The following is a 13213-nucleotide window of genomic DNA, read 5'->3' on the forward strand; positions in this document are numbered from 1 at the left end:
GGACTAAATCTTTTAATGCAGAATTGGAAGAAAAGATTTCCTCACATTCATCTACCACAGTAAGTGCCTTTTATTTAGATAAAGGAGAGCTGAATAATTAGATGACAGCATAAATACCAGCAGTGTTAGCCAAAAAATATAGGTATCGTCAACAACCCCAGGGACAAGTGACCTGCTGTTTACTATACAGGACTCCAAAGAATGTTTATTTCTGTCATGTAATGTCACACGATTAAAATCATACTAATGAAATACTTAACAGTGAATTTTATTAATAATTAAGGGTTTTTTAATAAAAAAAAACCTTAGGATTTAATTTTCATTCTCAGACTTTATTTTGTGATGATTGTATTTGTTTTAATCTCAGACTTGGTTCAATATTGATTTTATTATTCAGCCTTTTGGTATTTGGCAAACTATGTATTTAGTATGATTTTAGTGTTTTTCCATAGTTTCCAGGAGCTCAGGGAAAGGCCTCACTTTTTCAGCAGTATAAACAGCTTATTTCCCGACCAATCCACTCATGTAGACAAGTGCGATTAAAAATTCCTTGTGGTCCGTTATTTTGGAGTGGGGAAGGGCTTCAGTAATAAGCCCCAGTTCGTCTCAGATTCTCCTCATCTATCTCCAAGATTTCAAAACAGGATACTATCATTTTTCCACCTCAAATGACTATGGATGGGAAACACTTAAATATTAACAGGCTTATTTGACCATTGATATTTGATGGATCAATTTTGTTCTTGTCTTGCCCAATTCCAGAATCCAAGTTCAAGGGGAAAAGTCAAGGGGTAGAATCACAGGTTGCAGCATCATTCAATTAAGCAGGGTAAGCACAGTTCCAGCTATTCTCTGGGGTGGTCTTTTTTCACATATTTTCTCAGTTCTTTGTTTAGCCTTTTCCTGTGAATTGCTCCCTTAGATGTGGGAGCTCACTCCTAATTGGCATATTCACATTTAAGTGTAACAAGTTAGAAGCAGGGACCTAATTTTTCTTGGTTCCACTGCTTGAATTGGCTAAATGAGGCTATCTTCAGTAACATTAAAATAATATAAATGTCTAGTAGTGAATCTGACATTTTATCTGCATCCTGTGTCATTCATTTATTGCCTCTCAGCTCCAAGTCTATCTTTTTGCCTGCTTTGTGAAATGGATCTGAGCCCTTTAAATATTTTTCTTTGTCAATTGACACAATATTAAGGCTTGCCAGTAGAGGGCGCCAGAGAGACACTGCAGGATACCAGGGTTTTGCTTCCTGATGTTGGTGATGGTTCACCAGATCCTGCAGCACTTGGAGCTTCTTTGGTGCCCACCTACTATGATGCATGGTGGTAAGGGGATCCACCAGCCCCTCTGTCTCTGCTTCTAGTGGGTTTATATTGGAGTGTCTCCAAAGAGACTCATTCCTGAGAACAGATTACACTGCCAACCTAGTGGAAGAATGTCTGGCAAATTCCAGAAGACGGCAGGTTTCAGCAAGTTCTGCCAAACCCTCTTTCATTCAGTGAGCCACAGCTGCCTCTCCCGCAAGTCTGGATCCCAGCCCTGTGTGGCGGGTGGTGGGGTAGCAGAGCTGCTTTCCTGTGGCTGCTCTATCTCAGTCCTAGGGTTGGTTGGTGCTTCTCCTATCTGCTACCCTTATATTATTGAGAGTTATTTTCACTTCCTAGTAGCCAGTCCCTTATTACTTTAATTTCTTATTTAGTAAATAATTATTGTCCAAATTACTCTTTCTCTTTACATTTGAATCCACACTGATACGATCTTCTAGTCAAACACTGTATTCTAAACCTAATGACCTTAAAACTAAATTCCCTCCTTTTGAGGAAAGAACTCAAATTGTATTTTCCACTGCTCTCATGCCACACTCGACACCACCAATCGACACAGACAGAAGACTTCTGGGACCAAATGTGTGTTGCGGGGGTTTCGCCCCACCACCAAGCAAGCAATTCATTCTGCAGCAGACACCAGTTGGGTCCTACAATTTCATTTTGACATTCTCTACTTGGAGATAGCATCAGATCCCGCGGGTTGAGGGCTCAGTCCCACAAGACTGCCCCGCTTCAGAAACTAGTCCCAGGTTCAGCCTCTAGAACTTCTGACCAACCAACTTCAAGTTGGGGTTCCCACGACTGGCTCTTTGGTTAATTTGCTGGAGTGGCTCACAGAATTCAGGGAAACATTTATGTTTACCAGTTTATTGTAAAGAATATTACAAAGGAAACAGATGAAGAGATGCATAGAGCAGGCTGTGGGGGAAGGAACATGGAGTTTCCCAGCCCTCTCTGGGTATGTCACCCTCCAGGATCCACCATGTGTCTAACTATATGAAAGTGTCTGAGCCCTATCCTTTTGGGGCTTTTAGGGAGGACTTATTACATAGGCATGATTGATTAAACCATTGGCTATTGGCCCCTTTCTTCCCAGAAGGTTGGGGGCCCTGCCTTTGTCTTTCTGGTGACCAGTCCCCATCTCCAAGCTGAGGGGCTGCTGGCCATCCATCCAGCATTGGCATACAAAAAGATATCACTTTGGAGATTCCAAGGATTTTAGGAGTTGTGTGCCAGGAAACAGGGATGAAGACCCTGTAGATATTTCACAATATCAGACCGTCATTTGTCGTCTCCCTGAAGGAATGACATATTTACTTTTATGCACCACATTCATGAAACAATTGCTACTGGGGAGGGAAGAGGAAGAAAACAAAAGCAAAATGAAAAAGTTCTGTTTACCTTTTATATTTTAATTATTTTATTAATAAGTACTTCTAACAACGTTTCTGCAACTGCCAATGAAGAACCAATCACAACAAAACTACTCTTCCACTTTAAATAACTACAAAACTGGAAAGAGAGATATGAAGCACTGATTTTTAGGCATCAGGCCACAGTCAGCCCGTTACTGTGGTGATTGAAAGAAGGAAATCAAGTGAGATATGATTGACCCAGCTTATTCCCTGGAGGAAATTATCAGGCTACAGTACAGGGAGGGGAACAAATTCTGGCAATCTTATTTGACTGAGAGGAGAGACAACTGAGTTTGGATAAGAAAAATCTGCACAGAGAGAGCGAGCTCTGGGGATTTGCACACAGAGTCCCCTTGAGTTTTCGGCTGAAAACTAATCTGTGTATGAGTAGGATGAAATTTCCCCAAACCGAGGAAAGAACAACTGGAAAACATTAGGCGGAACAATTCACAAAGCTCACAAAGGGCTGGGAATATTTGCATTTCCACCAGTCAAAACAGAAAGACCTTGTAATAGACAGAAACGTTGATGAAGTTTTCTAAAGGGGCACACCTTAGTAGTGAGGCAAAATCAGTCCCAGATTAAAGTGTGCTCCGGACCTGTCTTAATGTGCCTTGAATGAAAGCTACAAAAGGATCATAAGGTTAATCCGCAAGTAGTTACTTCTGTGGAAAGACAAAATCCAATACCCATAACACAAAATTAGCACTATTCAATATTAAACTAAAAATTATCAGACATGCAAAGGAGCAATCTATAAAAATAGACCCAAATGATGGAGTTATACCCCAAAACCTTGAGACAATTATTGTAAATCTAAAGGTATATTCAGAGATTTGAAAAATAACATAACTACAATGAAAAGAGAAATAGAGACATTACAAAGGCCAAAATGAACTTCTAGAAATGAATGGCTCAATATTAAAAATTTGGAAATCACACCAGATGTGATTACCAGAAGGATAGACACCAAGAAAGGAAAGATAAGTGGGCTTCAAGGTCTAGCAATCCAAATTAAAGCACTGAGAAAAAGGAGTGAACAAAAAAAGATACAGAACTTCAGGAAGCTGTGGGATAATGTTAATCTTTCTAATAAATGTGTCATTGAGACCCCAAAATAGGGAAGTCAGTTGAAAGGAAATACAATAAAAAATAATTGTACAAATGAGACACAGTAGAGAAGGGACCTGGCCTCACGCTTTACTACTGTATTTTTTTTCCTTTTTCTTTCTTTTTCAATTTCCTAACTGATGACATTTGGACCTTGAAGAAACTAAGATAAGCAGTGTTCCATCATAAGTCTTACTCAAGGAAGTTTACCTTATCATCGGTAGTGCACAAGATCAGAAGAATGACTGATCTTTACCCCTCACCTCATTATAACCCTAAAATCTCTGCCCAGGGGGTGCTTATCTGCCGTTTTCTGATCATGTGATGTATGTGTTAGCATGATCCCTTACTACACCTGAGCACCCTGCACTCCACCCCATACATGTAGTGATGCTCACCTATTTCTTGAATTATTAATGTCACCTCCTTAAGACACTTCAACGCATTCCCCTCCGGGAGCCGGCTGGAGAACTTTTGCTCCACCACTGTCTCCCTTGTGTTCCAGCATAACCCCCTAATAAAGCTTTGTCTGGGAAACTTGCTTGGCTTCATGTCAACTTCTATTACACGAGAGCCTAAGGGCCTCTGAACAGTAACAAAAATATTCTTGGATCTGATGGAAACAAAAATCACAGACTGAAGAATTTTAACAAACCCAAGTAGAGGAAACATAACAAACAGAACAATGATGTGCGTAAGAATCTGTGAAAGGAAAATAAATCTTAGGGCCCTAAAATCACTAAACTACAGGGAAAAGTCAAGCTGGGAACTGCTTAGGGCAAACCTGCCTCCCATTCTATTCAAAGTCATCTGTCTGCTCACTGAGATAAATGCATATGGGATTTGCCTCCTTTGGAAAGGCTAATCAGAAACTCAAAAGAATGCAACCATTTGTCTCTTATCTACCCATCATCTGGAAACCCCTCCCGATTTCACATTGTCCTGCCTTGAGGTTGAGTTGTCCTGCCCTTCCGGACCAAACCAATGTTCATCTTTAGTATAATGATTGATGTCTCATGTCATGCTAAAATGTATAAAACCAAGTTGTGCTCAGACCCCCATGGGCACATATCATCAAGACTTCCTGAAACTAGACCAGGCGCGGTGGCTCAAGCCTGTAATCCCAGCACTTTGGGAAGCCGAGACGGGTGGATCACAAGGTCAGGAGATCAAGACCATCCTGGCTAACACGGTGAAACCCCGTCTCTACTAAAAAATACAAAAAAACTAACCGGGCGTGGTGGCAGGCGCCTGTAGTCCCAGCTACTCGGGAGACTGAGGCTGGAGAATGGCATAAACCTGGGAGGCGGAGCTTGCAGTGAGCTGAGATCCGGCCACTGCACTCCAGCCTGGGCGACAGAGCAAGACTCCCTCTCAAAAAAAAAGAAGAAAAAAAAAAAAAAAAAAAGACTTCCTGAAACTGTGTCATGGGCACGCAGCCTTAATTTTGGCAAAATAAATGTCCTAAACTAAGAGCTGTCTCAGATATTTGAGGTTCAAAAATTAAACTGCTAAAAGCAAGTGATTAAAAAAGAAAACTTTTTTTTTACAGCAGCCAAAGGGAAAAAAGACAAAGACAAAAAGAAAAACAAAAATGAGAATGACAGAAGACTTCTCATCAGAAACTATGCAAGCCAGAAAATAATAAAGAGGCACCTTTAAAAAACTAGGGAAAGAAAGAGATGTTAATCTAGAGTTTTTCAAACAGTTAATGTATATTTTTTAAATGAAAACAATATAAAGACATTTTCAGTTAAATAAAAGCCAAGAAGTTTCATCACTAGCAGATCTGCACTATCAGAAGTGTTCAAGGATTTTTTCGGGCAGAAGGAAAATGATAATGTGAAATATTTGATTGTCACAAGGGACAAAAGAGTGTCAAAAATGGTTATTGTACCAGTATTAGATGTTTATGGTTCATGTAATTTACCCTCACTCTTTAACCAAACTTTCACCGAAAATATACACAACAGCTTAAAAACAGAATTAACTCAAGAGTCATTCAACTCACTATACATAAACTTAGTTTTTACTGTTGTTCAACAGCACTTTTTTAATTATTATATGATTTCTGAGAGTATTTCCTATAGCATGGTTTCTAGAAATTACGAAACCTGTTTTGCCCTTTTCTATTATCTTCTCATCCCTTCAACCATCATGAAGGAATTTGAAACTAAGAAGGGTAACTAAACGTTCTGGAACTAATAAACAATATCCAGAAATTTAAAGGAACAAACTACTGACACAGGCAACTACATGGATTATTATCCTCAAAAGCATAAAGCTAAATAAAATAAATCAAAGATAAAAGACTTCTTAATGCATAACATATAATTCACTTATATAAAATTTTAGAAACAGGAAAAACTATAGTAAAGGAAAACTACATTCATCTATACCCTGTGGTGTTTGCATAGCAGATTAATGGAACCAAATAGAGTCCAAAATGGATCCACACAGACATGGTCAATTGATTTTCAGCAACATTGTTAAGAAAATTCATCAAATAAAAGGTAATCTATCTACAAATATTGCTAGAAAAATTGGATATACACACAGGACAAAATGAACTTAGATTTTTGTATCATGTCACATATAAAAATTAGTAAGAAATGGATAGTAGGCCTAAACATATGAGCTTACTCTTAAATTATGAGAGGTCACACAAAGAGTTTTAGATATGGCACAAAAAGAATGAACCGTGGAATAAACGTATGGATAATTTGAGAGCTCATCGAAATTAAAAACTTTTTCTCTTTGAAAGATGTTTCTAACAAAATGAAAGAGCAAGCCAGAGACTGGGAGAAGCTACTTAGAAAGCTATCTCTGATAAAAGGCTTGTATACAGAATATATAAAGAACTGTTACAACTGTATATCAAGAAGAAAAGCAGTACGATAAAAATATTGAGCAAGAGATAAAACAAGATAGATGAATGGGAAATAAATGCATGAAAAAAGGCTCAGTGTCCTTGATCTTCAGAAATATGAAGATGAAAACTTGGAAGAGTTGCCACGACATACTCACTTTCATGACTTAGATGTAAAAGACTGACCATACCAAGTGTTGTGAAGGATATGAAGCCCTTGTACCTTCTAGATATTGCTGCTGGGAGTGTACAATTTTACAACTACTTTGAAAATAGTTTGGCATTTTCAAAAATTGTTAACTATACACTTGCCATATGACCCAACAACCAAATCATTTGTATTTACCTTAGAGAAATGGAACCTATATTTACCCAATGACTTACGCTTAAATATCTCTGGCAGCTTTATTTATAATAGACAGAAATGGAAAACAACAACATTGATTAAGCAGAAAATTGTATAAGCACTTTGATGGAACTATCTTATTTCAGTAATAGTACCTACAAAAGAGGTATGGAAGTTTAGGAAGATCAGGTAACTTGCTCAAAGCTATAGATGAAGTTGGCAAAGGCAAGATTCCCATTCATCTCTGTTTTCCCTTAACTACTTGTTTTATGAAGCTGACACTAACAGGTAAGTATAGGTTTTCTGCTATGTGCTTTCCAAACATTGTCTTATTTAATCCCCACTAAAGTCTTCTGGGCATTATTAGCTCAATTTGTAGATTAGGAAACTGAGATTTAGATGTTAGTTAACCTGACTAAAGTTTTACAGATAAAAAGAAGTGAAGGAATCTGATATTCAAGTATTTGAACCCAGATACGTGTGATCCAAAAACCTGTGTCCTTATACATTGATTTCTACTACTACAGTGTATGCTTCCTGTGATAGTCAATTATATACAGCAACTTCACTGGGCCTCAGAGCACCCAGATATTTGGTAAAACATAATTGTGGGTGTGTCTATGAGGGTGTTTTTGGACGAGGTTAACATTTGAATGGGTAAACTGAGTAAAGCAGATCACCCTCTTCAGTGCAGATGAGCCTCATCCTCTGCTGGAGTCGTGAATAGAACCAAAAGGCTGAGTGAGGGAGAATTCTCTTTCTCTGCTTGACTGCCTTTGAGCAGAGACGTGAGTCTTCTCCCTCCTGCCTCTGAATCGAACTGGAACTTCCATCGTCAGCTTTCTTAGTTTTCAGGCCTTAAGAATGGGACTGGAACTATATATCCACTGGCTGTCCTGGAGCTTAGCTTGTGGAATACATATCCTGGTACTTCTCAGTCTCCATAATTTCATGAGCCAATCTCATAATAATTTATAAATTATAATAATTTTTTTTTGAGACAGAGCCACCCTCTGTTGCCCAGGCTGTAGCGCAGTGGTGTCATCAGGGCTCACTGCATCCAGGGCTCATTGCATCCAGGCTCAAACCATCTTCCCACCTCAGCCTCCTGAATAGCTCGGACTACAGGCATGTGCCGCCGCACCCAGCTAATTTATTTTTATTTTTTGTAGAGACGGGATTCTCCCTACATTGTCTTTGGCTCAAGCAATCCTCCTCCCTCAGCCTCCCAAAGTGCTGGGGTTACAGGTGTGAGCCACCGTGCCTGGCCAATAATTTATTTTTTATAATTTTTACAATAATGTGTTTTATATAATCATAACAATGTAAATATATCATATTAGTAGGATATATTACATAGATGTATACATTTATATAATAGGATATATTACAGTATATTACATATAATATGTTATATATAATATGTATTACATATACATAATAATATGTAATGCATATTATATAATACATAATAATATATGTAAAACATAATATATTATATATAATATATGTTATATTAAGTTGGTGCAAAAGTAATTGCAGTTTTACCATCACTTTTCATAAATATGTACATAAAAATAGGATTCTGTTACTTCTATATAATACATAGGACATATATATGTATGACTATATATGTATATATACGTACATATACACATATATATGTATAAGAATACATGTATGACTTCCTGTAGATTGCCGTGGAGAAGGGGATTTGACATTAGGATTCTGTTTATGTTTATCTGGAAAACCTTGACTCATACCCTTCCTAAGGATGAATTTCTTCATAAGAAAAGAAAACCCTTATTGAAGCCCACTTGTGCCAGGTAGTGCAGTACAGCTGTGAATGAGCAGCTCCAGCCTAAGGAATTATGGAACATCTCATTACATTTTCAATGCACAGATCATGGGATAAGTGTACTAGGAGACCTTGAAGAAAAGAAACTGATGGATTTCTGTTTTTATCAATCATCTAATAAAGTAAAAATGTAAATAGTAAAGAAAGCAATGAATTGAAGAAGGTGAGATGAAGAATTAGGAAAGCAACTATCTTGGAGATGTCACAATAGAATAATCATGAATTGACAGGATTTAGAATCTTTTGATCCTCTTGAGTCTACTTAAGAATTTATATCCCAAGTATCATAACAGTACTCTGATCCTTGAATGAAAACATGCATTTTGCAAGTTAAAGGTTGACACAGATCTTGTTCCATGTCATTTTGCTTGGGTACAGTACTAAAAGAGAGTATCTTCTGCCACTTTTTGAGCAATTATCTTTTCAAAGGAAAATGCACCCTCTTTGTTCTTTTTTTAGGTTCCAAAATATCTAATAGTAGAAGTGAAAACCCCCTAAGAATTATAAATGTTTACATTCATTAAATTTTAAGGGAAAGAGGATAATATATGTGATTGAATTATTTGCATTTTCATAGAGACAATTGGCTTTCAACTAGCAATTTTGACATGATCAAAGATAGATTTTTTTTTCCATTAGATTTCAGTGTAGTGCTATAAACTAGCTCCATAAGTGCAGGCTTTGAAATTTTTTTCTCTAACAATATGCGTGTGTGTGTGTGTGTGTGTGTCTGGGTGTGCTTTAAGAAGTTATTGATGGCAAAGAAATAGAGTTACATGTAACAAAACACCAAGAAGGATTTAGTATGTCTCATAAAATGCTGTATCCAGACCTGTGACAAGCCTAATAATGTCGGAGAAATGAGAGGCAATAAAGTCTTCCTTTAATTTATTATTGGCGAAGCATCTGCTAAGATGAGGTACATAAACCACAGGACACCTGGATAAGAATCAGTGTATGATTTCCTGTAGATTGCCGTGGAGAAGGGGATAAAGAAAACATTCCACAAAATGGGAAATTTTATTTCTATATTTAAGTATACTGAGAATTATTGGATGTATCAAAATGGTTTTACACACTATTTAAAGGATTAAACATCTCCTTCTCCCACTACCTTGCCTTTAAGCATACATTTAAACTTTTTTTTACTTAATGAGCAACTTAGTCTAAGAGGTGCATATTTCAAGACCATTTTCATCTATCCTTGACTGTTGAAAGTATGTATGCATATTTACAAAATAAAGCAAATCTTATGTTCATATATATGCTATTATTCTCCTCTGGCACTCAGCTTTCCTTCAAAGTTATTTTTGAATTCCCAGCATTTTGATGGCTCTTTAATAAATACATTAAGAATGCAGGAAGTTTTATTTATTTTATTCAACCTTTGTGTATACCTGAAAGCTAATTGCATGGGAATTCTTGTGGAACTCTTAAAATGCAGGGATTTGGGATAGTAGCATAGGATGCAACCTTACAAAATTATTTAAAAATATAATTGGCCGTATTTAAGCCAGTGATATTTAGGCTATAATTAAGAGTATTTCCCTCAAAAGCACAACACTGCTTTATTCCCTACTGAAGTCTCCTTAAATGTATCAAAACTCTTACTATTTCCACATTTTAAAAATGAAAATTTAAGCCATATTACTAAAGCTCAGTGCAAACCCCCACAGATGGCAACTTCAATACCAGTTTGGCAAGTGGTCCCTGGACTCATTTTCTGTGATGATATTCTTCAGTATTGATTGAGGACTTAATATAAGTAAATCACAGAGAAGTGGGTACTAGAATACTTCAATGTGCTTAGAACTTAGATGATTTTGCTTCAGTTTTATGCAGAGGTTCTAGAATACTCTTTTACCCTTAAATGAAAGGCCTGAGAAGAACAGAGTCAAATAAAATACATATTACTAGTTTCCACTTACCCGTGTTGAATTCTACCAGTCTATTTAGATTTCACTTCCTTGTATATTAGTTTCCATTTACCTGTGTTGAATTCTACAAGTCGATTTAAATTTCACTTCCTTGTATATTACAGCACTGTGCCTATCTATTCTGCATAGTTGTATACTAATTGAAACAAGTTCTCCAAATACAAAATCTTTAAAATGGCTATCTCTCAGAAGCAAACACATAGTAACATAAATAATTGTTGGCTCCTTGCCTTACCAATATAGTTATCTCATAGTTATTTCCCCTTCTATAGAGGAGCCTTAAAAGATAAAATTATTTGTCCTGCGTTAAATAAGTTACAAAAACACATTTCAAAAGTAGTTATTCAATTTAAAATGTCATGTATTTATTCTTATTCTTTTGTCAGTAAAAACTGTGATTAATGTGCATTTTAATGAAATATTTTAAGCATACAGAAATCAGCTCTTTCCAGAGAATGTTTCAGCCTGTGACAGTAATTTGTTCAATGGATCCTATGTCTCACTGTGCTTTGGTAACATCCAGAGGAACTTAAACAATAGATATATTTCTGGGAATGAATGCCATTCATTAGAATCTGAAGCAACAGGTATGAGGTGGAGCCTAACATTCTGTCTATTGTATTTCCTTTTCACAGTCAAGTATTTCTGTTGCACAGCCAGGTGTGGGAATTACTGGAGACAGAGCTGCCCAATCTAACATAGAGCACTGCCATTCTTCCCCAAGGTTCTGTAACAGTATTTTCCTTCATCTAAGAGGAGGAATATTCTATGCAAGGTTGTGGTTTAAGAAAGTGTCCTGGACCTTCTTCGGCTGGGCCCCTGGTGGAATCTTCCTTAAGACTGACCTGCTTTTTTCTTTTACCTAATATGATTCTAGTTATATGCATTAGACACAGACACATACCCAATTATTTTTGCAATGTGTATATTCTTATTATCTTAAGTTGGCAGCTACAAGTATTTCATATTATATTGAGCTATTCTAAGCAGACAGGAATATATAGCATCTAAGGTAACCAATTCTAGACTTCTAGACACATCATGAGCTGATGAGTCCAAACATCACACACAAATATTGGCTGTAATGTTATTCTATGCAAAAGGCACATAATAACATATTTTTACACTAGTCTGCTTTATTATGCTAATTGGAACATTCTCATTAAGCATGACAACTTGTAACAAAGTAAAATGCCACATAGATAAATAATACTTCTTCAATATCATACTAGTAGTTTTGAAATACTTATCATTTTCCCTGACTTCTCCAGTTTCAAAATGTTCAAACCTGCAGAAATGTTCAAACAGTATAACACTGGCTGTCCTTTCTCTAGATTCATAATTGTTGACCTACTACCCTCTGATTGCATGTTTATCTATCTCGCCAAATGCACTTTTTATTTCATTCTACTAAACCATAAGAAAGTACTTCGAAAGCATTAAAACTTTTATTTCTAAATATTTTGATGTGCATCTCCTTGGGAAAAGACATTCTCCTTTACAAACACAATACTATTTTCATACCTAACAAAATTAACATTAATAGAATATCATCTAACGTAAGTGTTACTTAAACATTACCCAGTTATCCCCAATGGCTTCAAATTTTTATTGTAAATTGACAAATTATAGTTATATATATTTATGGATTGCAAAGTGATGTTGTAATTTATTAATACAATGTGGAATAATTAAAATCGAGCCAATTAATCTACCCATCACTTTAAACACCTATCCATTTTTTGTGATAAGAACATTTGAAATTTACTCTTAGCAATTTAAAAATGTATAGCACACTATTAATTTCATCCACCACACTATGCACTCGATCTCAAAAACAAAACAAAACAAAAGCAAAAAAACAAACTCATTTCCTCATGTAACCAAGGCTTTGTACCCTTCAACCACCACCTTCTCATTCCTCCCAACCCCTAGCCTCTGGTAACCATCTTTCTACTCTGTTTTTTCTTCTGAGTTAGATTATTTTAGATTCCACATATAAGTAAGAACATGTGATATTTGTCTTTCTGTGTCTGGTTTATTTTACTGAGCATACTATTCTCCAATTCCATCCATGTTGTTACAAATGACAGAATTTCTTCTTTTTTAAGATGGAATGGTAGTCATTGTGGATATATGCCACATTTTCTTTATCCATTCTTCTGTTGATAGAGGTTGATACCATAACTTGGCTATTGTGACAAGGGCTGAGATGAACACTGAAGTGTAGATGTCCGTACAGATTTCAAATCTTTTGGGTAAACACCCAGAAGTGGATTTGCTGAATCATATGATAATTCCATTTTTGGTTTTTTGAAGAATCTCCAAAAGGTTTTTTATAAT

This window comes from Macaca mulatta, chromosome 2 (genome assembly GCF_049350105.2).
Source record: "Macaca mulatta isolate MMU2019108-1 chromosome 2, T2T-MMU8v2.0, whole genome shotgun sequence".
Taxonomy (NCBI): Eukaryota; Metazoa; Chordata; class Mammalia; order Primates; family Cercopithecidae; genus Macaca; species Macaca mulatta.